Below are 22,727 nucleotides of genomic sequence, written 5' to 3' on the forward strand. Positions count from 1 at the left end.
TAGAGAGTGTCTGAGAGTGTCAGAGAGTGTCTGAGAGTGTCTGAGTGTGTCAGAGAGTGTCAGAGAGTGTCAGAGAGTGATAGACAGTGATAGAGATTTTCAGAGAGTGTCATTGAGTGATAGGGAGTGTCAGAGAGTGATAGAGAGTGATAGAGAGTTTCTGAGAGTGTCAAAGTGTGTCAGAGTGTGTCAGAGAGTGATGAAGAATGCTAGAGCGTTGCAGAGAGTGTCTGAGAGCGTCAGAGAGTGTCAGAGTGTGATAGAGAGTGTCTGAGAGTGATAGAGAGAGTCTGAGAGTGTCTGAGAGCGTCAGAGAGTGTCAGAGAGTGTCTGAGAGCGTCAGAGAGTGTCACAGTGTGTCTGAGTGCGTCAGAGAGTGTCTGAGAGCGTCAAAGAGCGTTAGAGTGTGACAGAGAGTGTCTGAGAGTGTCAGAGTGTGATAGAGAGTGTCAGATAGTGCCAGAGTGTGTGAGAGTGTCAGAGAGCGACAGAGAGTGTCAGAGAGTGTCAGTGAGTGATGGAGAGTGTCAGAGAGTGATATAGAGTGTCTGAGCGTGTCTGAGAGTGACAGAGAGTGACAGAGAGTGTCTCAGAGAGTGTCTCAGAGTGTCAGTGAGTGTCAGAGAGTGATAGACAGTGTCTGAGAGTGTCAGAGAGTGTCTGAGACTGATAGAGAGAGTCTGAGAGTGTCTGAGAGCGTCAGAGAGTGTCAGAGAGTGTCTGAGAGCGTCAGAGAGTGTCACAGAGTGTCTGAGTGCGTCAGAGAGTGTCTGTGAGCATCAAAGAGCGTTAGAGTGTGACAGAGAGTGTCTGAGAGTGTCAGAGTGTGATAGAGAGTGTCAGATAGTGCCAGAGTGTGTGAGAGTGTCAGAGAGCGACAGAGAGTGTCAGAGAGTGATGGAGAGTGTCAGAGAGTGATGTAGAATGTCTGAGCGTGTCTGAGAGTGACAGAGAGTGACAGAGAGTGACAGAGGCTGTCTCAGAGTGTCAGTGAGTGTCAGAGAGTGATAGAGAGTGACAGAGAGTGTCTGAGAGTGACAGCGAGTGTCTGAGAGTGTCAGTGAGTGTCAGAGAGTGATAGAGAGTGATAGGGAGTGATAGACAGTTTCAGAGAGTGTCATTGAGTGATAGAGAGTGTCAGAGAGTGTCAGAGTGTGATAGAGTGTGTCAGAGAGTGTCAGAGAGTGATAGAGAGTGTAAGAGAGTGATAGAGAGTGATAGAGAGTGTCAGAGATTGATAGAGAGTGACAGAGAGTGACAGTGAGTGTCTGAGAGTGTCAGATAGTGTCAGAGTGTGTCAGAGAGTGATAGAGAGTGATAGAGACTGTCAGAGAGTGTCATAGAGTGATAGAGAGTGTCAGAGAGTGTCACAGAGTGTCAGAGAGTGATAGAGAGTGATAGAGAGTGACAGAGAGTGTCAGAGTGTGTCAGAGAGTGTCAGAGAGTGATAGAGAGTGATAGATAGCGTCTGAGAGTGTCATAGAGTGATAGAGAGGGATAGAGAGTGTCACAGAGTGTCTCTGAGTAATAGAGAGTGTCAGAAAGTGTCAGAGAGTGATAGAGAGTGTCAGAGAGTGTCAGAGAGTGATACGGAGTGTGATTGAGAGTGTCTGAGAGTGTCAGAGTGTGTCAGAGAGTGTCAGAGAGTGATGGAGAGTGATAGAGAGTGTCATTGAGTGATAGAGAGTGTCAGAGAGTGTCAGAGAGTGATAGAGAGTGATAGAGAGTGTCAGAGAGTGTCAGAGAGTGATAGAGAGTGTCAGAGAGTGATAGAGAGTGTCAGAGAGTGATCGAGAGTGATAGAGAGCTTCAAAGAGTGTCAGAGAGTGATAGAGAGTGATAGAGAGTGATAGGGAGTGTCAGAGAGTGTCAGAGAGTGATAGAGAGTTATAGAGAGTGTCAGGGAGTGTCAGAGAGTGATAGAGAGTGATACAGAGTGTCAGAGAGTGATAGAGAGTGTCAGAGAGTGTCAGAGAGCGATAAAGAGTGATAGAGAGTGTCTGAGAGCGTCAGAGAGTGTCAGAGTGTGATAGAGAGTGTCTGAGAGTGATAGAGAGAGTCTGAGAGTGTCTGAGAGCGTCAGAGAGTGTCAGAGAGTGTCTGAGAGCGTCAGAGAGTGTCACAGTGTGTCTGAGTGCGTCAGAGAGTGTCTGAGAGCGTCAAAGAGCGTTAGAGTGTGACAGAGAGTGTCTGAGAGTGTCAGAGTGTGATAGAGAGTGTCAGATAGTGCCAGAGTGTGTGAGAGTGTCAGAGAGCGACAGAGAGTGTCAGAGAGTGTCAGTGAGTGATGGAGAGTGTCAGAGAGTGATATAGAGTGTCTGAGCGTGTCTGAGAGTGACAGAGAGTGACAGAGAGTGTCTCAGAGAGTGTCTCAGAGTGTCAGTGAGTGTCAGAGAGTGATAGACAGTGTCTGAGAGTGTCAGAGAGTGTCTGAGACTGATAGAGAGAGTCTGAGAGTGTCTGAGAGCGTCAGAGAGTGTCAGAGAGTGTCTGAGAGCGTCAGAGAGTGTCACAGAGTGTCTGAGTGCGTCAGAGAGTGTCTGTGAGCATCAAAGAGCGTTAGAGTGTGACAGAGAGTGTCTGAGAGTGTCAGAGTGTGATAGAGAGTGTCAGATAGTGCCAGAGTGTGTGAGAGTGTCAGAGAGCGACAGAGAGTGTCAGAGAGTGATGGAGAGTGTCAGAGAGTGATGTAGAATGTCTGAGCGTGTCTGAGAGTGACAGAGAGTGACAGAGAGTGACAGAGGCTGTCTCAGAGTGTCAGTGAGTGTCAGAGAGTGATAGAGAGTGACAGAGAGTGTCTGAGAGTGACAGCGAGTGTCTGAGAGTGTCAGTGAGTGTCAGAGAGTGATAGAGAGTGATAGGGAGTGATAGACAGTTTCAGAGAGTGTCATTGAGTGATAGAGAGTGTCAGAGAGTGTCAGAGTGTGATAGAGTGTGTCAGAGAGTGTCAGAGAGTGATAGAGAGTGTAAGAGAGTGATAGAGAGTGATAGAGAGTGTCAGAGATTGATAGAGAGTGACAGAGAGTGACAGTGAGTGTCTGAGAGTGTCAGATAGTGTCAGAGTGTGTCAGAGAGTGATAGAGAGTGATAGAGACTGTCAGAGAGTGTCATAGAGTGATAGAGAGTGTCAGAGAGTGTCACAGAGTGTCAGAGAGTGATAGAGAGTGATAGAGAGTGACAGAGAGTGTCAGAGTGTGTCAGAGAGTGTCAGAGAGTGATAGAGAGTGATAGATAGCGTCTGAGAGTGTCATAGAGTGATAGAGAGGGATAGAGAGTGTCACAGAGTGTCTCTGAGTAATAGAGAGTGTCAGAAAGTGTCAGAGAGTGATAGAGAGTGTCAGAGAGTGTCAGAGAGTGATACGGAGTGTGATTGAGAGTGTCTGAGAGTGTCAGAGTGTGTCAGAGAGTGTCAGAGAGTGATGGAGAGTGATAGAGAGTGTCATTGAGTGATAGAGAGTGTCAGAGAGTGTCAGACAGTGATAGAGAGTGATAGAGAGTGTCAGAGAGTGTCAGAGAGTGATAGAGAGTGTCAGAGAGTGATAGAGAGTGTCAGAGAGTGATCGAGAGTGATAGAGAGCTTCAAAGAGTGTCAGAGAGTGATAGAGAGTGATAGAGAGTGATAGGGAGTGTCAGAGAGTGTCAGAGAGTGATAGAGAGTTATAGAGAGTGTCAGGGAGTGTCAGAGAGTGATAGAGAGTGATACAGAGTGTCAGAGAGTGATAGAGAGTGTCAGAGAGTGTCAGAGAGCGATAAAGAGTGATAGAGAGTGTCTGAGAGTGTCAGAGAGTGTCTGAGAGTGTCTGAATGTGTCAGAGAGTGTCAGAGAGTGTCAGAGAGTGATAGACAGTGATAGAGATTTTCAGAGAGTGTCATTGAGTGATAGGGAGTGTCAGAGAGTGATAGAGAGTGATAGAGAGTTTCTGAGAGTGTCAAAGTTTGTCAGAGTGTGTCAGAGAGTGATGAAGAATGCTAGAGCGTTGCAGAGAGTGTCTGAGAGCGTCAGAGAGTGTCAGAGTGTGATAGAGAGTGTCTGAGAGTGATAGAGAGTGTCACAGAGTGTCTGAGTGCGTCAGAGAGTGTCTGAGAGCGTCAAAGAGCGTTAGAGTGTCCAGAGAGTGTCTGAGAGTGTCAGAGTGTGATAGAGAGTGTCAGATAGTGCCAGAGTGTGTGAGAGTGTCAGAGAGCGACAGAGAGTGTCAGAGAGTGTCAGTGAGTGATGGAGAGTGTCAGAGAGTGATATAGAGTGTCTGAGCGTGTCTGAGAGTGACAGAGAGTGACAGAGAGTGACAGAGAGTGACAGAGAGTGTCTCAGAGTGTCAGTGAGTGTCAGAGAGTGATAGACAGTGTCTGAGAGTGTCAGAGAGTGTCTGAGAGTGATAGAGAGAGTCTGAGAGTGTCTGAGAGCGTCAGAGAGTGTCAGAGAGTGTCTGAGAGCGTCAGAGAGTGTCACAGAGTGTCTGAGTGCGTCAGAGAGTGTCTGAGAGCGTCAAAGAGCGTTAGAGTGTGACAGAGAGTGTCTGAGAGTGTCAGAGTGTGATAGAGAGTGTCAGATAGTGCCAGAGTGTGTGAGAGTGTCAGAGAGCGACAGAGAGTGTCAGAGAGTGACAGAGGCTGTCTCAGAGTGTCAGTGAGTGTCAGAGAGTGATAGAGAGTGTCTGAGAGTGTCAGAGAGTGATAGAGAGTGATAGAGAGTGTCTGAGAGTGTCAGAGAGTGTCAGAGAGTGTCAGAGAGTGATAGAGAGTGATAGAGAGTGTCAGAGAGTGTCAGAGAGTGTCAGAGAGTGATATAGAGTGATAGAGCGTGTCAGAGAGTGTCATAGAGTGATAGAGAACGTCAGAGAGTGTCAGAGAGTGATAGAGAGTGATAGAGCGTGTCAGAGAGTGTCATAGAGTGATAGAGAACGTCAGAGAGTGTCAGAGAGTGATAGAGAGTGTCAGAGAGTGTCAGAGAGTGATAGAGAGTGATAGAGAGTGTCAGAGAGTGTCAGAGAGTGTCAGAGAGTGATATAGAGTGATAGAGCGTGTCAGAGAGTGTCATAGAGTGATAGAGAACGTCAGAGAGTGTCAGAGAGTGATAGAGAGTGACAGAGAGTGAAAGAGAGCGTCTGAGAGTGTCAGTGAGTGATTGAGAGTGATAGAGAGCCTCTGAGAGTGTCAGAGAGTGTCAGAGAGTGATAGAGAGAGTCAGAGAGTGGTAGAGAGTGACAGAGAGTGTCTGTGAGTGGTAGAGAGTGTCAGAGTGCTTCAGAGAGTGATAGAGAGTGATTGAGTGTGTCAGAGAGTGCCAGAGAGCGATAGAGAGTGTCAGAGAGTGATAGAGAGTGTCAGAGAGTGATAGAGAGTGTCTGAGAGTGTCAGTGAGTGATTGAGAGTGATAGAGAGCCTCTGAGAGTGTCAGAGAGTGTCAAAGAGTGATAGAGAGTGGTAGAGACTGACAGAGAGTGTCTGTGAGTGATAGAGAGTGTCAGAGTGTTTCAGAGAGTGATAGAGAGTGATTGAGTGTTTCAGAGAGTGCCAGAGAGCGATAGAGAGTGTCAGAGAGTGATAGAGAGTGTCAGAGAGTGATACAGAGTGTCTGAGAGTGTCTGAGAGTGACAGAGCGTGAAAGAGAGTGTCTGAGAGTGTCAGTGAGTGTCAGAGATTGATAGAGAGTGTCTGAGAGTGTCAGTGAGTGATAGAGAGTGATAGAGACCCTCTGAGAGTGTCAGAGAGTGATAGAGAGTGTCAGAGAGTGTCAGAGAGTGATAGAGAGTGACAGAGAGTGATAGAGAGTGATAGAGAGCCTATGAGAGTGTCAGAGAGTGTCAGAGTATGTCAGAGGGTGTCAGAGAGTGTCAGAGAGTGATAGAGAGTGATAGAGAGTGATAGAGATTGTCACAAATTGTCAGAGAGTGATAGAGAGTGATAGAGAGTGATAGAGAGTGTCAGAGTGTGTCAGAGATTGTCAGAGAGTGATAGAGAGTGATAGATAGCGTCAGAGAGTGTCATAGAGTGATAGAGAGGGATAGAGAGTGTCACAGAATGTCATTGAGTAATAGAGAGTGTCAGAAAGTGTCAGAGATTGATAGAGAGTGTCAGAGAGTGTCAGAGAGTGATACGGAGTATGATTGAGAGTGTCTGAGACTGTCAGAGAGTGTCAGAGAGTGTCAGAGAGTGATGGAGAGTGTCAGAACGTGTCAGAGTGTGATAGAGAGTGTCTGAGAGTGTCAGAGTGTGTCAGAGAGTGATAGAGAGTGATAGAGAGTGATAGAGAGTGATTGAGTGTGTCAGAGCGTGTCAGATTGCGATAGAGAGTGTCAGAGAGAGATAGAGAGTGTCTGAGAGTGACAGAGAGTGAAAGAGTGCGTCTGAGAGTGTCAGTGAGTGTCAGAGAGTGATAGAGAGTGTCTGAGAGTGTCAGTGAGTGATTGAGAGTGACAGAGAGCCTCTGAGAGTGATAGAGTGTGTCAGAGAGTGATAGAGAGTGTCAGAGTGTGATAGAGAGAGATAGAGAGTGTCACAGAGTGATTAAGAGTGTCAGTGAGTGTTAGAGAGTGATACAGAGTGATAGAGAGTATCTGAGAGTGTCTGTGAGTGTCAGAGAGCGTCAGAGAGTGTCAGAGAGTGTCAGAGAGCGACAGAGAGTGTCAGAGAGAGATAGACAGTGTCAGAGAGTGATAGAGAGTGTCTGAGAGTGACAGAGAGTGAAAGAGAGTGTCTGAGAGTGTCAGTGAGTGTCAGAGAGTGATAGAGAGTGTCTGAGAGTGTCAGTGAGTGATTGCGAGTGATAGAGAGCCTCGAGAGTGTCAGAGAGTATCAGAGAGTGATAGAGAGTGTCAGAGAGTGGTAGAGAGTGACAGAGAGTGTCTGAGAGTGATAGAGAGTGTCTGAGAGTGTCTGAGAGTGACAGTGAGTGAAAGAGAGTGTCTGAGAGTGTCAGTGAGTGTCAGTGAGTGTCAGACACTGATAGAGAGTGTCTGAGAGTGTCAGTGAGTGATAGAGCGTGATAGAGACCCTCTGAGAGTGTCATAGAGTGTCACAGAGTGATAGAGAGTGTCAGAGAGTGTCAGAGAGTGATAGAGAGTGATTGAGTGTGTCAGAGAGTGCAAGAGAGCGATAGAGAGTGTCAGAGAGTGTCAGAGAGTGATAGAGAGTGTCAGAGAGTGATAGAGAGTGTCTGAGAGTGTCTGAGAGTGACAGTGAGTGAAAGAGAGTGTCTGAGAGTGTCAGTGAGTGTCAGAGACTGATAGAGAGTGTCTGAGAGTGTCAGTGAGTGATAGAGCGTGATAGAGACCCTCTGAGAGTGTCAAAGAGTGTCAGAGAGTGATAGAGAGTGTCAGAGAGTGGTAGAGAGTGACAGAGAGTGTCTGAGAGTGATAGAGAGTGTCTGAGAGTGTCTGAGAGTGACAGTGAGTGAAAGAGAGTGTCAGTGAGTGTCAGAGACTGATAGAGAGTGTCTGAGAGTGTCAGTGAGTGATAGAGCGTGATAGAGACCCTCTGAGAGTGTCAGAGAGTGTCACAGAGTGATAGAGAGTGTCAGAGTGTTTCCGAGAGTGATAGAGAGTGATTGAGTGTGTCAGAGAGTGCAAGAGAGCGATAGAGAGTGTCAGAGAGTGATAGAGAGTGTCAGAGAGTGATAGAGAGTGTCTGAGAGTGTCTGAGAGTGACAGTGAGTGAAAGAGAGTGTCTGAGAGTGTCAGTGAGTGTCAGAGACTGATAGAGAGTGTCTGAGAGTGTCAGTGAGTGATAGAGCGTGATAGAGACCCTCTGAGAGTGTCAGAGAGTGTCACAGAGTGATAGAGAGTGACAGAGAGTGATAGAGAGCCTATGAGAGTGTCAGAGAGTGTCAGAGTGTGTCAGAGGGTGTCAGAGAGTGATAGAGAGTGATAGAGAGTGTCTGAGAGTGTCAGTGAGTGATTGCGAGTGATAGAGAGCCTCGAGAGTGTCAGAGAGTGTCAGAGAGTGATAGAGAGTGTCAGAGAGTGGTAGAGAGTGACAGAGAGTGTCTGAGAGTGATAGAGAGTGTCTGAGAGTGTCTGAGAGTGACAGTGAGTGAAAGAGAGTGTCTGAGAGTGTCAGTGAGTGTCAGACACTGATAGAGAGTGTCTGAGAGTGTCAGTGAGTGATAGAGCGTGATAGAGACCCTCTGAGAGTGTCATAGAGTGTCACAGAGTGATAGAGAGTGTCAGAGAGTGTCAGAGAGTGAGAGAGAGTGATTGAGTGTGTCAGAGAGTGCAAGAGAGCGATAGAGAGTGTCAGAGAGTGTCAGAGAGTGATAGAGAGTGTCAGAGAGTGATAGAGAGTGTCTGAGAGTGTCTGAGAGTGACAGTGAGTGAAAGAGAGTGTCTGAGAGTGTCAGTGAGTGTCAGAGAATGATAGAGAGTGTCTGAGAGTGTCAGTGAGTGATAGAGCGTGATAGAGACCCTCTGAGAGTGTCAAAGAGTGTCAGAGAGTGATAGAGAGTGTCAGAGAGTGGTAGAGAGTGACAGAGAGTGTCTGAGAGTGATAGAGTGTGTCTGAGAGTGTCTGAGAGTGACAGTGAGTGGAAGAGAGTGTCAGTGAGTGTCAGAGACTGATAGAGAGTGTCTGAGAGTGTCAGTGAGTGATAGAGGGTGATAGCGACCCTCTGAGAGTGTCAGAGAGTGTCACAGAGTGATAGAGAGTGTCAGAGTGTTTCCGAGAGTGATAGAGAGTGATTGAGTGTGTCAGAGAGTGCAAGAGAGCGATAGAGAGTGTCAGAGAGTGATAGAGAGTGTCAGAGAGTGATAGAGAGTGTCTGAGAGTGTCTGAGAGTGACAGTGAGTGAAAGAGAGTGTCTGAGAGTGTCAGTGAGTGTCAGAGACTGATAGAGAGTGTCTGAGAGTGTCAGTGAGTGATAGAGCGTGATAGAGACCCTCTGAGAGTGTCAGAGAGTGTCACAGAGTGATAGAGAGTGACAGAGAGTGATAGAGAGCCTATGAGAGTGTCAGAGAGTGTCAGAGTGTGTCAGAGGGTGTCAGAGAGTGATAGAGAGTGATAGAGAGTTTCAGAGAGTGTCAGGGATTGTCACAAATTGTCAGAGAGTGATAGAGAGTGTCAGAGTGATTCAGAGAGTGTCAGAGAGTGATAGAGAGTGATAGATAGCGTCAGAGAGTGTGGTAGTGTGATAGAGAGGGATAGAGAGTGTCACAGAGTGTCATTGTGTAATAGAGAGTGTCAGAATGTGTCAGAGAGTGATAGAGAGTGTCAGAGAATGTCAGAGAGTGATACGGAGTGTGATTGAGAGTGTCTGAGAGTGTCGGAGAGTGTCAGAGAGTGTCAGAGAGTGATGGAGAGTGTCAGACCGAGTCAGAGTGTGATAGAGAGTGTCTGAGAGTGTCAGAGAGTGTCAGAGTGCGTCATAGAGTGATAGAGAGTGATAGAGAGTGATAGAGAGTGATAGAGGGTATCAGAGAGTGTCAGAGAGTGATAGAGAGTGTCAGAGTGTGTCAGAGAGTGATAGAGAGTGATTGAGTGTGTCAGAGAGTGTCAGAGAGCGATAGAGAATGTCACAGAGAGATAGACAGTGTCAGACAGTGATAGAGAGTGTCTGAGAGTGAAAGAGAGTGAAAGAGTGTGTCTGAGAGTGTCAGTGAGTGTCAGAGAGTGATAGAGAGTGTCTGAGAGTGTCAGTGAGTGATTGAGATTGAGAGAGAGCCTCTGAGAGTGTCAGAGAGTGTCAGAGAGTGATAGAGAGTGTCAGAGAGTGGTAGAGAGTGACAGAGAGTGTCTGAGAGTGATAGAGAGTGTCAGAGAGTGGTAGAGAATGTCAGAGAGTGATAGAGAGTGACAGAGAGGGTCTGAGAGTGTCAGAGAGTGTCAGAGTGTGTCAGAGAGTGACAGAGAGTGACAGAGAGTGACAGAGAGTGATAGAGAGTGTCAGAGAGTGTCATCGAGTGATAGAGAGAGTCAGAGTGTGTCAGAGAGTGATAGAGTGTGATTGAGTGTGTCAGAGAGTGTCAGAGAGCGATAGACAGTTTCAGAGAGTGATAGAGAGTGTCTGAGATTGTCTGAGAGTGACAGAGAGTGAAATAGAGTGTCTGAGAGTGTCAGTGAGTGTCAGAGAGTGATAGAGATTCTCTGAGAGTGTCAGTGAGTAATAGAGAGTGATAGAGAGCCTCTGAGAGTGTCAAAGTGATTCAGAGAGTGATAGGTAGAGAGTCAGAGAGTGATAGTGAGTGGCAGAGAGTGTCTGAGAGTGTCAGTGAGTGTCAGAGAGTGATAGAGAGTGTCAGAGAGTGTAAGAGAATGATAGAGAGTGTCAGAGAGTGATAGAGAGTGATAGAGCGTGATAGAGAGTGTCAGAGAGTGTCATAGAGAGATGGAGAGTCTCAGAGAGTGTCAGAGAGTGATAGAGAGTGTCAGAGTTTGTCAGAGAGTTTCAGAGAATCATAGAGAGTGTCACAGAGTGTCATTGATTAATAGAGAGTGTCAGAGAGTGTCAGAGATTGATCGAGAGTGATAGATAGTGTCAGAGAGTGTCAGAGAGTGAAAGAGAGTGATCGAGAGTGTCAGAGTGTGTCAGAGAGTGATAGAGAGTGATAGAGAGTGTCAGAGAGTGATAGAGAGTTACAGAGAGTGTCAGAGAGTGATAGAGAGTTGCAGAGAGTGTCAGAGAGTGATAGAGAGTGTCAGAGAGTGTCAGAGTGTGTCAGAGAGTGTCAGAGAGTGATGGAGAGTGATAGAGAGTTTCACAGAGGGTCATTGAGTGATAGAGAGTGTCAGAGAGTGATAGAGAGTGTCAGAGAGTGTCAGAGAGTGATAGGGAGTGTCAGAGAGTGACAGAGAGTGTCTGAGAATGTCAGAGAGTGATAGAGAATGTCAGAGAGTGATAGAGAGTGATAGAGAGTCTCTGAGAGTGTCAGAGAGTTTCAGAGAGTGAGAGAGAGATTCTGAGAGTCTCTGAGAGTGTCAGAGAGTGTCAGAGAGCGAAAGAGAGTGTCAGTGAGTGACAGAGAGTGTCAGAGAGTGATAGAGAGTATCAGAGAGTGTCAGAGAGTGTCAAAGAGTGACAGAGAGTGTCTGAGAGTGACAGCGAGTGTCTGAGAGTGTCAGTGAGTGTCAGAGAGTGATAGAGAGAGATAGGGAGTGATAGACAGTTTCAGAGTGTCTCATTGAGTGATAGAGAGTGTCAGAGAGTGTCAGAGAGTGTCAGAGAGCGACAGTGAGTGTCAGAGAGTGATAGAGAGTGTCAGAGACTGTAAGAGAGTGATAGAGAGTGTCAGAGAGTGTCATAGAGAGATGGAGAGTCTCAGAGAGTGTCAGAGACTGATAGAGAGTGATAGAGAGTGTTAGAGTGTGTCAGAGAGTTTCAGAGAATCATAGAGAGTGTCACAGAGTGTCATTGATTAATAGAGAGTGTCAGAGAGTGTCAGAGATTGATCAAGAGTGATAGAGGGTGTCAGAGAGTGTCAGAGAGTGAAAGAGAGTCATAGAGAGTGTCAGAGTGTGTCAGAGAGTGATAGAGAGTGATAGAGAGTGTCAGAGAGTGATAGAGAGTTACAGAGAGTGTCAGAGAGTGATAGAGAGTTACAGAGAGTGTCAGAGAGTGATAGAGAGTGTCAGAGAGTGTCAGAGTGTGTCAGAGAGTGTCAGAGAGTGATGGAGAGTGATAGAGAGTGTCACAGAGGGTCATTGAGTGATAGAGAGTGTCAGAGAGTGTCAGAGAGTGATAGAGAGTGTCAGAGAGTGTCAGAGAGTGATAGGGAGTGTCAGAGAGTGACAGAGAGAGTCTGAGAATGTAAGAGGGTGATAGAGAATGTCAGAGAGTGATAGAGAGTGATAGAGAGTCTCTGAGAGTGTCAGAGAGTTTCAGAGAGTGAGAGAGAGACTCTGAGAGTCTCTGAGAGTGACAGAGAGTGTCAGAGAGTGATAGAGAGTATCAGAGAGTGTCAGAGAGTGTCAGAGAGTGACATAGAGTGTCTGAGAGTGACAGCGAGTGTCTGAGAGTGTCAGTGAGTGTCAGAGAGTGTTAGAGAGTGATAGGGAGTGATAGACAGTTTCAGAGTGTGTCATTGAGTGATAGAGAGTGTCAGAGAGTGTCAGAGAGTGTCAGAGAGCGACAGAGAGTGTCAGAGAGAGATAGACAGTGTCAGAGAGTGATAGAGAGTGTCTGAGAGTGGCAGAGAGTGAAAGAGAGTGTCTGAGAGTGTCAGTGAGTGTCAGAGAGTGATAGAGAGTGTCTGAGAGTGTCAGTGAGTGATTGCGAGTGATAGAGAGCCTCTGAGAGTGTCAGAGAGTGTCAGAGAGTGATAGAGAGTGTCAGAGAGTGGTAGAGAGTGACAGAGAGTGTCTGAGAGTGATATAGAGTGTCAGAGTGTTTCAGAGTGTGATAGAGAGTGATTGAGTGTGTCAGAGAGTGCCAGAGAGCGATAGAGAGTGTCAGATAGTGATAGAGAGTGTCAGAGAGTGATAGAGAGTGTCTGAGAGTGTCTGAGAGTGACAGTGAGTGAAAGAGAGTGTCTGAGAGTGTCAGTGAGTGTCAGAGACTGATAGAGAGTGTCTGAGAGTGTCAGTGAGTGATAAAGCGTGATAGAGACCCTCTGAGAGTGTCAGAGAGTGTCACAGAGTGATAGAGAGTGTCAGAGAGTGTCAGAGAGTGATAGAGAGTGATAGAGAGTGATAGAGAGCCTATGAGAGTGTCAGAGAGTGTCAGAGTGTGTCAGAGGGTGTCAGAGAGTGTCAGAGAGTGATAGAGAGTGATAGAGTTTCAGAGAGTGTCAGGGATTGTCACAAATTGTCAGAGAGTGATAGAGAGTGATAGAGAGTGTCAGAGTGTGTCAGAGAGTGTCAGAGATTGATAGAGAGTGATAGATAGAGTCAGAGAGTGTCATAGAGTGATAGAGAGGGATGGAGAGTGTCACAGAGTGTCATTGAGTAATAGAGAGTGTCAGTGAGTGTCAGAGAGTGATAGAGAGTGTCAGAGAGTGTAAGAGAGTGATAGAGAGTGTCAGAGAGTGATAGAGAGTGATAGAGCGTGATAGAGAGTGTCAGAGAGTGTCATAGAGAGATGGAGAGTCTCAGAGAGTGTCAGAGAGTGATAGAGAGTGATAGAGAGTGTCGGAGTGTGTCAGAGAGTTTCAGAGAATCATAGACAGTGTCACAGAGTGTCATTGATTAATAGAGAGTGTCAGAGAGTGTCAGAGATTGATCGAGAGTGCTAGAGAGTGTCAGAGAGTGTCAGAGAGTGAAAGAGAGTGATAGAGAGTGTCAGAGTGTGTCAGAGAGTGATAGACAGTGATAGAGAGTGTCAGAGAGTGATAGAGAGTTACAGAGAGTGTCAGAGAGTGATAGAGAGTGTCAGAGAGTGATAGAGAGTGTCAGAGAGTGTCAGAGAGTGTCAGAGAGTGTCAGAGTGTGTCAGAGAGTGTCAGAGAGTGATGGAGAGTGATAGAGAGTGTCACAGAGGGTCAGAGAGTGATAGGGAGTGTCAGAGAGTGACAGAGAGAGTCTGAGAATGTCAGAGAGTGATAGAGAATGTCAGAGAGTGATAGAGAGTGATAGAGAGTCTCTGAGAGTGTCAGAGAGTTTCAGAGAGTGAGCGAGAGATTCTGAGAGTCTCTGAGAGTGTCAGAGAGTGTCAGAGAGCGAAAGAGAGTGTCAGTGAGTGACAGAGAGTGTCAGAGAGTGATAGAGAGTATCAGAGAGTGTCAGAGAGTGTCAGAGAGTGACAGCGAGTGTCTGAAGGTGACAGCGAGTGTCTGAGAGTGTCAGTGAGTGTCAGAGAGTGATAGAGAGTGATAGGGAGTGATAGACAGTTACAGAGTGTGTCATTGAGTGATAGAGAGTGTCAGAGAGTGTCAGAGAGAGTGATAGAGAGTGTCAGAGAGTGTCAGAGAGTGATAGATAGTGTAAGAGAGTGATAGAGTGTGATAGAGAGTGTCAGAGATTGATAGAGAGTGACAGAGAGTGACAGTGAGTGTCTGAGAGTGTCAGATAGTGTCAGAGTGTGTCAGAGAGTGATAGAGAGTGATAGAGACTGTCAGAGAGTGTCATAGAGTGATAGAGAGTGTCAGAGAGTGTCACAGAGTGTCAGAGAGTGATAGAGAGTGATAGAGAGTGACAGAGAGTGATAGAGAGTTACAGAGAGTGTCAGAGAGTGATAGAGAGTGATAGATAGCGTCAGAGAGTGTCATAGAGTGATAGAGAGGGATAGAGGGTGTCAGAGAGTGATAGAGAGTTACAGAGAGTGTCAGAGAGTGATAGAGAGTGTCAGAGAGTGATAGAGAGTGTCAGAGAGTGTCAGAGAGTGTCAGAGAGTGTCAGAGTGTGTCAGAGAGTGTCAGAGAGTGATGGAGAGTGATAGAGAGTGTCACAGAGTGTCAGAGAGTGATAGAGAGTGATAGAGAGTGACAGAGAGTGATAGAGAGTTACAGAGAGTGTCAGAGAGTGATAGAGAGTGATAGATAGCGTCAGAGTGTGTCAGAGAGTGATAGACAGTGATAGAGAGTGTCAGAGAGTGATAGAGAGTTACAGAGAGTGTCAGAGAGTGATAGAGAGTGTCAGAGAGTGATAGAGAGTGTCAGAGAGTGTCAGAGAGTGTCAGAGAGTGTCAGAGTGTGTCAGAGAGTGTCAGAGAGTGATGGAGAGTGATAGAGAGTGTCACAGAGGGTCAGAGAGTGATAGGGAGTGTCAGAGAGTGACAGAGAGAGTCTGAGAATGTCAGAGAGTGATAGAGAATGTCAGAGAGTGATAGAGAGTGATAGAGAGTCTCTGAGAGTGTCAGAGAGATTCTGAGAGTCTCTGAGAGTGTCAGAGAGTGTCAGAGAGCGAAAGAGAGTGTCAGTGAGTGACAGAGAGTGTCAGAGAGTGATAGAGAGTATCAGAGAGTGTCAGAGAGTGTCAGAGAGTGACAGCGAGTGTCTGAAGGTGACAGCGAGTGTCTGAGAGTGTCAGTGAGTGTCAGAGAGTGATAGAGAGTGATAGGGAGTGATAGACAGTTACAGAGTGTGTCATTGAGTGATAGAGAGTGTCAGAGAGTGTCAGAGAGTGTGATAGAGAGTGTCAGAGAGTGTCAGAGAGTGATAGATAGTGTAAGAGAGTGATAGAGTGTGATAGAGAGTGTCAGAGATTGATAGAGAGTGACAGAGAGTGACAGTGAGTGTCTGAGAGTGTCAGATAGTGTCAGAGTGTGTCAGAGAGTGATAGAGAGTGATAGAGACTGTCAGAGAGTGTCATAGAGTGATAGAGAGTGTCAGAGAGTGTCACAGAGTGTCAGAGAGTGATAGAGAGTGATAGAGAGTGACAGAGAGTGATAGAGAGTTACAGAGAGTGTCAGAGAGTGATAGAGAGTGATAGATAGCGTCAGAGAGTGTCATAGAGTGATAGAGAGGGATAGAGGGTGTCACAGAGTGTCATTGAGTAATAGAGAGTGTCAGAAAGTGTCAGAGAGTGATAGAAAGTGTCAGAGAGTGTCAGAGAGTGATACAGAGTGTGATTGAGAGTGTCTGAGAGTGTCAGAGTGTGTCAGAGAGTGTCAGAGAGTGATAGAGAGAGATAGAGAGTGTCATTGAGTGATAGAGAGTGTCAGAGAGTGTCAGAGAGTGATAGAGAGTGATAGAGAGTGTCAGAGAGTGTCAGAGAGTGATAGAGAGTGTCAGAGAGTGATAGAGAGTGTTAGAGAGTGATCGAGAGTGATAGAGAGCTTCAAAGAGTGTCAGAGAGTGATAGAGAGTGATAGAGAGTGATAGGGAGTGTCAGAGAGTGTCAGAGAGTTGTAGAGAGTGTCAGGGAGTGTCAGAGAGTGATAGAGAGTGATACAGAGTGTCAGAGAGTGATAGAGTGTGTCAGAGAGTGTCAGAGAGCGATAAAGAGTGATAGAGCGTGTCTGAGAGTGTCAGAGAGTGTCTGAGAGTGTCTGAGTGTGTCAGAGAGTGTCAGAGAGTGTCAGAGAGTGATAGACAGTGATAGAGATTTTCAGAGAGTGTCATTGAGTGATAGGGAGTGTCAGAGAGTGATAGAGAGTGATAGAGAGTTTCTGAGAGTGTCAAAGTGTGTCAGAGTGTGTCAGAGAGTGATGAAGAATGCTAGAGCGTTGCAGAGAGTGTCTGAGAGCGTCAGAGAGTGTCAGAGTGTGATAGAGAGTGTCTGAGAGTGATAGAGAGAGTCTGAGAGTGTCTGAGAGCGTCAGAGAGTGTCAGAGAGTGTCTGAGAGCGTCAGAGAGTGTCACAGTGTGTCTGAGTGCGTCAGAGAGTGTCTGAGAGCGTCAAAGAGCGTTAGAGTGTGACAGAGAGTGTCTGAGAGTGTCAGAGTGTGATAGAGAGTGTCAGATAGTGCCAGAGTGTGTGAGAGTGTCAGAGAGCGACAGAGAGTGTCAGAGAGTGTCAGTGAGTGATGGAGAGTGTCAGAGAGTGATATAGAGTGTCTGAGCGTGTCTGAGAGTGACAGAGAGTGACAGAGAGTGTCTCAGAGAGTGTCTCAGAGTGTCAGTGAGTGTCAGAGAGTGATAGACAGTGTCTGAGAGTGTCAGAGAGTGTCTGAGACTGATAGAGAGAGTCTGAGAGTGTCTGAGAGCGTCAGAGAGTGTCAGAGAGTGTCTGAGAGCGTCAGAGAGTGTCACAGAGTGTCTGAGTGCGTCAGAGAGTGTCTGTGAGCATCAAAGAGCGTTAGAGTGTGACAGAGAGTGTCTGAGAGTGTCAGAGTGTGATAGAGAGTGTCAGATAGTGCCAGAGTGTGTGAGAGTGTCAGAGAGCGACAGAGAGTGTCAGAGAGTGATGGAGAGTGTCAGAGAGTGATGTAGAATGTCTGAGCGTGTCTGAGAGTGACAGAGAGTGACAGAGAGTGACAGAGGCTGTCTCAGAGTGTCAGTGAGTGTCAGAGAGTGATAGAGAGTGACAGAGAGTGTCTGAGAGTGACAGCGAGTGTCTGAGAGTGTCAGTGAGTGTCAGAGAGTGATAGAGAGTGATAGGGAGTGATAGACAGTTTCAGAGAGTGTCATTGAGTGATAGAGAGTGTCAGAGAGTGTCAGAGTGTGATAGAGTGTGTCAGAGAGTGTCAGAGAGTGACAGAGTGTGTAAGAGAGTGATAGAGAGTGATAGAGAGTGTCAGAGATTGATAGAGAGTGACAGAGAGTGACAGTGAGTGTCTGAGAGTGTCAGATAGTGTCAGAGTGTGTCAGAGAGTGATAGAGAGTGATAGAGACTGTCAGAGAGTGTCATAGAGTGATAGAGAGTGTCAGAGAGTGTCACAGAGTGTCAGAGAGTGATAGAGAGTGATAGAGAGTGACAGAGAGTGTCAGAGTGTGTCAGAGAGTGTCAGAGAGTGATAGAGAGTGATAGATAGCGTCTGAGAGTGTCATAGAGTGATAGAGAGGGATAGAGAGTGTCACAGAGTGTCTCTGAGTAATAGAGAGTGTCAGAAAGTGTCAGAGAGTGATAGAGAGTGTCAGAGAGTGTCAGAGAGTGATACGGAGTGTGATTGAGAGTGTCTGAGAGTGTCAGAGTGTGTCAGAGAGTGTCAGAGAGTGATGGAGAGTGATAGAGAGTGTCATTGAGTGATAGAGAGTGTCAGAGAGTGTCAGAGAGTGATAGAGAGTGATAGAGAGTGTCAGAGAGTGTCAGAGAGTGATAGAGAGTGTCAGAGAGTGATAGAGAGTGTCAGAGAGTGATCGAGAGTGATAGAGAGCTTCAAAGAGTGTCAGAGAGTGATAGAGAGTGATAGAGAGTGATAGGGAGTGTCAGAGAGTGTCAGAGAGTGATAGAGAGTTATAGAGAGTGTCAGGGAGTGTCAGAGAGTGATAGAGAGTGATACAGAGTGTCAGAGAGTGATAGAGAGTGTCAGAGAGTGTCAGAGAGCGATAAAGAGTGATAGAGAGTGTCTGAGAGTGTCAGAGAGTGTCTGAGAGTGTCTGAATGTGTCAGAGAGTGTCAGAGAGTGTCAGAGAGTGATAGACAGTGATAGAGATTTTCAGAGAGTGTCATTGAGTGATAGGGAGTGTCAGAGAGTGATAGAGAGTGATAGAGAGTTTCTGAGAGTGTCAAAGTGTGTCAGAGTGTGTCAGAGAGTGATGAAGAATGCTAGAGCGTTGCAGAGAGTGTCTGAGAGCGTCAGAGAGTGTCAGAGTGTGATAGAGAGTGTCTGAGAGTGATAGAGAGAGTCTGAGAGTGTCTGAGAGCGTCAGAGAGTGTCAGAGAGTGTCTGAGACCGTCAGAGAGTGTCACAGTGTGTCTGAATGCGTCAGAGAGTGTCTGAGAGCGTCAAAGAGCGTTAGAGTTTGACAGAGAGTGTCTGAGAGTGTCAGAGTGTGATAGAGAGTGTCAGATAGTGCCAGAGTGTGTGAGAGTGTCAGAGAGCGACAGAGAGTGTCAGAGAGTGTCAGTGAGTGATGGAGAGTGTCAGAGAGTGATATAGAGTGTCTGAGCGTGTCTGAGAGTGACAGAGAGTGACAGAGAGTGTCTCAGAGAGTGTCTCAGAGTGTCAGTGAGTGTCAGAGAGTGATAGACAGTGTCTGAGAGTGTCAGAGAGTGTCTGAGACTGATAGAGAGAGTCTGAGAGTGTCTGAGAGCGTCAGAGAGTGTCAGAGAGTGTCTGAGAGCGTCAGAGAGTGTCACAGAGTGTCTGAGTGCGTCAGAGAGTGTCTGTGAGCATCAAAGAGCGTTAGAGTGTGACAGAGAGTGTCTGAGAGTGTCAGAATGTGATAGAGAGTGTCAGATAGTGCCAGAGTGTGTGAGAGTGTCAGAGAGCGACAGAGAGTGTCAGAGAGTGATGGAGAGTGTCAGAGAGTGATGTAGAATGTCTGAGCGTGTCTGAGAGTGACAGAGAGTGACAGAGAGTGACAGAGGCTGTCTCAGAGTGTCAGTGAGTGTCAGAGAGTGATAGAGAGTGACAGAGAGTGTCTGAGAGTGACAGCGAGTGTCTGAGAGTGTCAGTGAGTGTCAGAGAGTGATAGAGAGTGATAGGGAGTGATAGACAGTTTCAGAGAGTGTCATTGAGTGATAGAGAGTGTCAGAGAGTGTCAGAGTGTGATAGAGTGTGTCAGAGAGTGTCAGAGAGTGATAGAGAGTGTAAGAGAGTGATAGAGAGTGATAGAGAGTGTCAGAGATTGATAGAGAGTGACAGAGAGTGACAGTGAGTGTCTGAGAGTGTCAGATAGTGTCAGAGTGTGTCAGAGAGTGATAGAGAGTGATAGAGACTGTCAGAGAGTGTCATAGAGTGATAGAGAGTGTCAGAGAGTGTCACAGAGTGTCAGAGAGTGATAGAGAGTGATAGAGAGTGACAGAGAGTGTCAGAGTGTGTCAGAGAGTGTCAGAGAGTGATAGAGAGTGATAGATAGCGTCTGAGAGTGTCATAGAGTGATAGAGAGGGATAGAGAGTGTCACAGAGTGTCTCTGAGTAATAGAGAGTGTCAGAAAGTGTCAGAGAGTGATAGAGAGTGTCAGAGAGTGTCAGAGAGTGATACGGAGTGTGATTGAGAGTGTCTGAGAGTGTCAGAGTGTGTCAGAGAGTGTCAGAGAGTGATGGAGAGTGATAGAGAGTGTCATTGAGTGATAGAGAGTGTCAGAGAGTGTCAGAGAGTGATAGAGAGTGATAGAGAGTGTCAGAGAGTGTCAGAGAGTGATAGAGAGTGTCAGAGAGTGATAGAGAGTGTCAGAGAGTGATCGAGAGTGATAGAGAGCTTCAAAGAGTGTCAGAGAGTGATAGAGAGTGATAGAGAGTGATAGGGAGTGTCAGAGAGTGTCAGAGAGTGATAGAGAGTTATAGAGAGTGTCAGGGAGTGTCAGAGAGTGATAGAGAGTGATACAGAGTGTCAGAGAGTGATAGAGAGTGTCAGAGAGTGTCAGAGAGCGATAAAGAGTGATAGAGAGTGTCTGAGAGTGTCAGAGAGTGTCTGAGAGTGTCTGAATGTGTCAGAGAGTGTCAGAGAGTGTCAGAGAGTGATAGACAGTGATAGAGATTTTCAGAGAGTGTCATTGAGTGATAGGGAGTGTCAGAGAGTGATAGAGAGTGATAGAGAGTTTCTGAGAGTGTCAAAGTGTGTCAGAGTGTGTCAGAGAGTGATGAAGAATGCTAGAGCGTTGCAGAGAGTGTCTGAGAGCGTCAGAGAGTGTCAGAGTGTGATAGAGAGTGTCTGAGAGTGATAGAGAGAGTCTGAGAGTGTCTGAGAGCGTCAGAGAGTGTCAGAGAGTGTCTGAGAGCGTCAGAGAGTGTCACAGTGTGTCTGAGTGCGTCAGAGAGTGTCTGAGAGCGTCAAAGAGCGTTAGAGTGTGACAGAGAGTGTCTGAGAGTGTCAGAGTGTGATAGAGAGTGTCAGATAGTGCCAGAGTGTGTGAGAGTGTCAGAGAGCGACAGAGAGTGTCAGAGAGTGTCAGTGAGTGATGGAGAGTGTCAGAGAGTGATATAGAGTGTCTGAGCGTGTCTGAGAGTGACAGAGAGTGACAGAGAGTGTCTCAGAGAGTGTCTCAGAGTGTCAGTGAGTGTCAGAGAGTGATAGACAGTGTCTGAGAGTGTCAGAGAGTGTCTGAGACTGATAGAGAGAGTCTGAGAGTGTCTGAGAGCGTCAGAGAGTGTCAGAGAGTGTCTGAGAGCGTCAGAGAGTGTCACAGAGTGTCTGAGTGCGTCAGAGAGTGTCTGTGAGCATCAAAGAGCGTTAGAGTGTGACAGAGAGTGTCTGAGAGTGTCAGAGTGTGATAGAGAGTGTCAGATAGTGCCAGAGTGTGTGAGAGTGTCAGAGAGCGACAGAGAGTGTCAGAGAGTGATGGAGAGTGTCAGAGAGTGATGTAGAATGTCTGAGCGTGTCTGAGAGTGACAGAGAGTGACAGAGAGTGACAGAGGCTGTCTCAGAGTGTCAGTGAGTGTCAGAGAGTGATAGAGAGTGACAGAGAGTGTCTGAGAGTGACAGCGAGTGTCTGAGAGTGTCAGTGAGTGTCAGAGAGTGATAGAGAGTGATAGGGAGTGATAGACAGTTTCAGAGAGTGTCATTGAGTGATAGAGAGTGTCAGAGAGTGTCAGAGTGTGATAGAGTGTGTCAGAGAGTGTCAGAGAGTGATAGAGAGTGTAAGAGAGTGATAGAGAGTGATAGAGAGTGTCAGAGATTGATAGAGAGTGACAGAGAGTGACAGTGAGTGTCTGAGAGTGTCAGATAGTGTCAGAGTGTGTCAGAGAGTGATAGAGAGTGATAGAGACTGTCAGAGAGTGTCATAGAGTGATAGAGAGTGTCAGAGAGTGTCACAGAGTGTCAGAGAGTGATAGAGAGTGATAGAGAGTGACAGAGAGTGTCAGAGTGTGTCAGAGAGTGTCAGAGAGTGATAGAGAGTGATAGATAGCGTCTGAGAGTGTCATAGAGTGATAGAGAGGGATAGAGAGTGTCACAGAGTGTCTCTGAGTAATAGAGAGTGTCAGAAAGTGTCAGAGAGTGATAGAGAGTGTCAGAGAGTGTCAGAGAGTGATACGGAGTGTGATTGAGAGTGTCTGAGAGTGTCAGAGTGTGTCAGAGAGTGTCAGAGAGTGATGGAGAGTGATAGAGAGTGTCATTGAGTGATAGAGAGTGTCAGAGAGTGTCAGAGAGTGATAGAGAGTGATAGAGAGTGTCAGAGAGTGTCAGAGAGTGATAGAGAGTGTCAGAGAGTGATAGAGAGTGATAGATAGCGTCTGAGAGTGTCATAGAGTGATAGAGAGGGATAGAGAGTGTCACAGAGTGTCTCTGAGTAATAGAGAGTGTCAGAAAGTGTCAGAGAGTGATAGAGAGTGTCAGAGAGTGTCAGAGAGTGATACGGAGTGTGATTGAGAGTGTCTGAGAGTGTCAGAGTGTGTCAGAGAGTGTCAGAGAGTGATGGAGAGTGATAGAGAGTGTCATTGAGTGATAGAGAGTGTCAGAGAGTGTCAGAGAGTGATAGAGAGTGATAGAGAGTGTCAGAGAGTGTCAGAGAGTGATAGAGAGTGTCAGAGAGTGATAGAGAGTGTCAGAGAGTGATCGAGAGTGATAGAGAGCTTCAAAGAGTGTCAGAGAGTGATAGAGAGTGATAGAGAGTGATAGGGAGTGTCAGAGAGTGTCAGAGAGTGATAGAGAGTTATAGAGAGTGTCAGGGAGTGTCAGAGAGTGATAGAGAGTGATACAGAGTGTCAGAGAGTGATAGAGAGTGTCAGAGAGTGTCAGAGAGCGATAAAGAGTGATAGAGACCCTCTGAGAGTGTCAGAGAGTGTCACAGAGTGATAGAGAGTGTCAGAGAGTGTCAGAGAGTGATAGAGAGTGATAGAGAGTGATAGAGAGCCTATGAGAGTGTCAGAGAGTGTCAGAGTGTGTCAGAGGGTGTCAGAGAGTCTCAGAGAGTCATAGAGAGTGATAGAGTTTCAGAGAGTGTCAGAGATTGTCACAAATTGTCAGAGAGTGATAGAGAGTGATAGAGAGTGTCAGAGTGTGTCAGAGAGTGTCAGAGAGTGATAGAGAGTGATAGATAGAGTCAGAGAGTGTCATAGAGTGATAGAGAGGGATAGAGAGTGTCACAGAGTGTCATTGAGTAATAGAGAGTGTCAGTGAGTGTCAGAGAGTGATAGAGAGTGTCAGAGAGTGTAAGAGAGTGATAGAGAGTGTCAGAGAGTGATAGAGAGTGATAGAGCGTGATAGAGAGTGTCAGAGAGTGTCATAGAGAGATGGAGAGTCTCAGAGAGTGTCAGAGAGTGATAGAGAGTGATAGAGAGTGTCGGAGAGTGTCAGAGAGTTTCAGAGAATCATAGACAGTGTCACAGAGTGTCATTGATTAATAGAGAGTGTCAGAGAGTGTCAGAGATTGATCGA

The sequence above is a fragment of the Heterodontus francisci genome, chromosome 42 (assembly GCF_036365525.1).
Source record: "Heterodontus francisci isolate sHetFra1 chromosome 42, sHetFra1.hap1, whole genome shotgun sequence".
NCBI lineage: Eukaryota > Metazoa > Chordata > Chondrichthyes > Heterodontiformes > Heterodontidae > Heterodontus > Heterodontus francisci.